Genomic DNA, 5,907 nt, shown 5'->3' with positions numbered 1-5,907 from the left:
AACTATTATCCCTTTGAACTAGTCCTAATTACCCTGCCGGGTAGGTTGGTTTTGGTTACCCTGTCAGGTAGGTTAATTTTGGAGGTGTCAGCTATTCTGGAGCCTTCCCTGAATTATTGGCCTATATTTTTAAGTTTTAGTTCTAGGTTTATGTCTATTGTTTTTATAATTATATTTAACTTGATGATAATCTGATTTTTGATGGGTTCTAAAATTTTTCGATTTTGATTTTGTTGATCTAGGATTGTGTTTTGATTTTTGATTTGGTTTATCAGATTTTATATAGTATATTCTATCTTTAAGTATATAATATTAGTTAATTCCTACTTGTGTGGTTCAATACGCTTTCGGAACTCAAGTTTTATTTTGTTGTTTATATTGGGTTATTAATGATTTAAATGTTTTATTTGAACTTGACTTGTAGCCAAATCCGGTTTTATTGTAGACTGCTTTTTGACTGTTTAAAATAAGATCTAAATTTTTAGATCTTGTTGTAAATTTTTCTAACATACTTTTTAATTTATTATTTTATGTTTTTAGTGTTAAATTTTCCTCCTTAAGTGTTAGGTCTTGAGTTGGATTAAAATTTATGATTGGTTCCTTGAGGCTTTGGTTTTCCTCAAGGAATAATTTATTTTCATTTTCTTTTACTATTAATTTTTTATTTAAACAAACAATAATTTTAAAAAATTTCTTATTCAAATTAAAATTTACCTCTTCGGAACCTTCAGAAACGAGTACAGACTCGTGGCTTGATTCGGGTTCGGACCCGTCTTCTGATTCGTCCTCATATTCTTCTTCGCGGGCCATCAACGCGAGATGACTCTGGTGCTTCTGATCTTCGACCTCCGATTCTTCTGAGGATGAGTCGTCCCAGGTCACTTTGAGAGCCTTCTTTTTGGATGTCTTCGACTTGTTGCTCTTCAATCTTGGACACTCGTTCTTGTAGTGGCCTTTCTTGTTGCACCCGAAGCAAGTCACGTTCCTTGGTTCAGATGGGGAGTTGATCTCCTACAGGTCCTTTTTACTGAAGCTCTTCTTCCTCCTGGTGAACATCTTCCTTACCAGGTTCACCAGGTACTCTTCGTCTTCAGAATCTTGGTCGGACTCATCTTCAGGGGTCAAGCTTGGTCTTTTTCCTTTCCTTGGAGGGACTTACAAACAAAGCAATACCTTTCTCGGTTCCGGCGTTAGTCTGCTCGTGTAATTCAAGTTCGTAGAATAATTCATCTAGTTTCAATTTAGATAAATTTTTTGAAATTTTGTAGGCATCCATGATAGATGCCCACAATGTATTACGCGGAAAAACATTTAAAGCGTACCTTATTAAGTCTCTATTTTCCATTTGGTGGCCTATCGCGTGGAGTCCATTGAGGATGTCTTTGATCCTCGCATGAAGTTGACTCGCTGTTTCTCTTTCCTGCATTTTAATATTAGATAATTTGTTTAACAAAAGGTCGCGCTTAGTTACCTTTGCGTTGCTTGTTCCTTCGTGTAGTTCGATCAACTTGTCCCATAACTCTTTCGCATTTTGGTGCGGTCCTACTCGGTTTAGCTCTTCCTTTGTCAGCCCGCATTGCAGCATGTTGAGAGCTTTATAGTCCGTCGAGGATTTCTTTCTCATGTCCGGAGTCCACTGTTCCGGGTCTAGTGGATTCCCGGAGTTGTCGACCGACACCTTGTATCATCTGGTGATGCTGAACCACTGGTCAAAGTCGGTCTTCAGGTAAACCTCAATTCGCTTCTTCCAGTAGGGGAAGTCGTCCCCGTTGAATAGGGGAGACGTATTGTGCTGAAGCCTTCGACTTGAGACATTTTTATCCTGCACACAAATAAACAAAGAGACAAGAAATCCCAATACTTGGTCTTGGATTAGCAGTGCAGAATAAAATTAAAGAAAAACTGAATTGGCGTTGCACCAATTCAGCTTAATTACTACGAAAAAAATTTCCAAAAAGACAATGATACCAGTTTGGATTTATAGCGTAAAATTGAAAACTAAAAAAAGATAAAAGCAAATTTCACCCCCTGTCTGATTGGTGGTTGCACCAAATCAGAGTGGTACCTGCTCTGATACCACTTGTTGGATCGTGAAAGTCGATAGAGGGGGGAGGTGAATATCGATTTTAAAAATTCGAAAAGAAGATCGAGTACGCAGCGAAAAAATCGAATTTGGAACAATGCTAACACAAGTAATATTTTACTTGGTTCGGAGCCTTGGTCAACTCCTATTCCAAGGCCCACACTTGTTGAGTGCTTTCGTTGGGCAATCCACTAGCAATTCGAAATATTAGAAGTGAAATTACAATTGCTTTAAAAGAAAAATACCGACAACAATAATGAATGAAAAAGAAGCGCGTTGTCGAAGGAGCTTCGCAGCGTCACAGCAGCACAACACGACAGAGCAAGTGTTAGAAGATCTTGTTTTTAGTTGTTCTTTGCTCCAAGGTGCATCCTCCTTATATAGGAGGCTCCGGGCGCCTGGAGTGTGACGTAGCCCGTCCAACCAGAGTGCTCCACGTGACGACGTCGTTTTGGGATAAACTTTGCATTTCGGGTGCTCGGACCTTTGTTTTATCAGCAACTTGTAAAAAACATTAGTCTGAGGTAAAATGCAAAACTACCCTGCAAAACAAAGTGTTAGCACAGTTAAGTTATAAGAGTAATAAAAGCAGTAATTAGATTCCGTCTTCTCGAGACCGGAATTTAGTCACGATCTCAACTCAGATTTCCGAAATGAATCTAAGTTGGATCGACACCTAATGTTCCCTTCCTGGGAATGCGCCCTCACAGTCACTCCCCTCCAGTGACTTACCTTAACTTACCTGCCAGATGTCCGATCAACCCTTTGACCCGTTTGGACTTCGTGCCAGCTATCATGTTAGCCCATCGACCTAGTTGGACTTCGTGCCAGACATCCGGTTAGCCCGTCGACCTATCTAGGCTTCGTGCCAGCTATCAGGTCGACCCGTTGACGTAGCTGGACTTCGTGCTAGACATTCGGTCAGCCCGTCGACCAGTTTGGGCTTCGTGCCAACTATCAGGTCGACCGGTTTGCCTAGCTGGACTTCTCCACCACACTTCGTCAAAGTGTTTAGATCAATATGAAACTAACTTAACCTACTTTGTCATTCATCAAAACTTGAGTTAGACCGTTAGTGTTAACCGCACCAACACAAACATAGTCCCACATTGAAAACAAATGAGAAAGATTATGAGTTTATAAGAAAAAGATATCTCTATTGGCATGAAGTCTTTTGGATAGAGCCGAAGAGCAAAATCATGAGGACTTAAACCCAAAGTGGACAATATCATACCATTATGGAGATATTTAAATTCTTTTCGATCCTACAATTAGTATCAGAGAGATGTTCCTTTTCACCAAACTAATCATCGGAAGAAGCACAAGCCATGATCCAAGATCGAACCATATGAGTGAAACCTTGAACGAAGTAGGGGAGGTCCTGAGTAGGTCGAGAGTGACCCAATGCTTGAGGGGGACCCTGTGATTCTTTGTTTGAGGGGGGAAATTGTTGGGATTGCAAGGTTGCAAATATAGTCCTACATTAAAAACACATGGAAAAGATCATGAGTTTATAAGAAAAATATATCTCCATTAGTATGAGGTCTTTTGGGTAGAACCCAAGAGCAAAACCATGAGAGCTTAGGTCCAAAGTGGACAATATCATATTATTATGGAGATATATAAATTCTTTTCGATCCTACAAATATCAACACTACCATATTGGAGAAATCACAATACAATGTACTGATTTCGAAGGATCATGTCTAGTGTGATGTAGTTTTATAAAGATTAACACTACTATGTTAGAGAAATCATAACATAGTGATGTTGGTTTCAAAGGATCAAGACCATTGTGGTATTGTTTTTTAAATATCAGTACCACTGTATTGGAGAAATCTCAATACAGTGGTGTGGTGTTGGTCTCAAAGGATTAGGATCATTGTGGTGTTGATTTTCGAAGATGAACACCAATGAATTGGACAAATCTCAACAGAGCGGATTAGTTTTGAAAGATGAGAATCTGTATGGTGTTATTGTTTAAAGATTAGAGTGGATTAGTTTTGAAAGATCAGAATCTGTATGGTGTTAGTGTTTAAAGATGAAAACCAATGTGTTGAGACATCGCAACATTGTAGCGTTGGTTTGGAAGGATAGAAATCTGCATCACTGTGTTGGAGAAATTAAAATACTGTGGTGCACTGATTTCTAAGGTTTATGATCATGATGGTGTTAGTTTTGAAAGTTCAAAACTTATGTGGTACTGTTATTCAAATATTAAAGAAAATGTATTAGAGAAATCATAATATGGTAGAGAAATCACAACAAAGTTTCTCTAAACGGATAGGGGTCATGAATTAAAAGTTTTCGAGTATTATGAGACTTAGCGGAGTAAAAGAAATCAATTGATAAAATTTAGATTGAAATTGACTTATCTATATCTATTAATATATTTTGGTCAAAATTTATTGATGTTTAGATGTTTCGCAAATTTTAGCACAAACAAGATTAAGAGAGGGCAAGAAAGCTATTGATTTGTCCTACAGGAAATTAGATGTGTTAAAGTCCAAAAATGACATTATGCCCAAAATAAAGCAAATTGATTTTTTAAAATCATCCCTCTGTTTTCTGTCTTTGTTCAATAGCGCATACTAAAAATAAGTACCCTCATATTTTTAAGTCATATATTTTTTTCTCATCCATTAACTCATAGTTCAACTTCTTCTCATGTGTATTATTTAGGTTAAATTATCAATTATAAAATTTTATACACTTTGGTATATTTAGAAATTATGGTTTTTTCGATAATTTTGATTCATATAATCGATTTTATCTAGTGAAATAAAACTTAATTGTTATTATTATTGATAATTTAATTTGAGATTTATATTTTTACTTAACGATTAAGAAGGTACCTATTCGTTTTAGATTATAGTATAGTGGTTAGCACACCTTGAAGCTCCCCATGCACCCAGGCTTCAAAACCTTGAGAGAGCAAAAAAATTTGCCTTTGCTTTTAAACCACTAAGACCAATACACCATTGTGTGGACTGTCACTTACGCTTTCTGTTATATTTTGATGAATAATAAAAAACTTTCGTGGATTGAATTAATCACTTCTAATATTAGTTGAATTGTAACACCTAGATAAGAGGATGCCTACTCTCCTTAAGACTCTATTTGGGAGATAGAATTTTGATCAAAACTAAAACAGTAATAAAAGATTAGGATGAAAAATTTAGAATTTAGTGACTAAAAGTATGATTGATATAGTGGGATGTAGGGGACGTAATGATACGCTTGAATGTAAAATTTGATCACTTTTTGCCACAGCAGTTTTAGTCTAAATCGCTATAAGGCTTAAAAGATGGCCTACTGATGTAATCGAATTAGTATTCAGGTAGGATTTGCCACCAGTAAAACATAATTTGATTTTCAACGGATGCAAATGCTGCTGCTTTGGATTATTTCGTGTTCCTTACTAGAAAAGTTGCCCGGTAATTTACTCTCTTCTACAGTCTGTAAGACGGTTCTGGAAGAGCCGTTAATTAAGATAACGAATTCACCTCTGCCCCTAGCTATAAGGCTTAAAGATAATCAAAATGGCAGCTTAGATAGAATTTAAGCTAAACAAAAAGATGAAAAAAAAGCAGTGCAATATTATTTATATTTTAGTGGGAAAATAAAAAATATATATTATTTTTGCAGTAAAAATTAAAAGCACCTTTTTTACAATAATGTTAGTAAGAAGCTCAAGTTAAAAGGAAGAATACACTCTCAAGAATTATAAAGAATTTCCATATTTATAAGAAAATGAGAATTTTCTAAACCAAATTAAAGAATGAAAAACAATTATCAGTATACATCTAGAACAATTAGATAGA

Source organism: Zingiber officinale, chromosome 5B (genome assembly GCF_018446385.1).
Source record: "Zingiber officinale cultivar Zhangliang chromosome 5B, Zo_v1.1, whole genome shotgun sequence".
In the NCBI taxonomy this organism is placed as follows: Eukaryota; Viridiplantae; Streptophyta; class Magnoliopsida; order Zingiberales; family Zingiberaceae; genus Zingiber; species Zingiber officinale.
The sequence above is the reverse complement of the archived record's forward strand: the minus strand, read 5'-3'. Positions refer to the sequence as shown.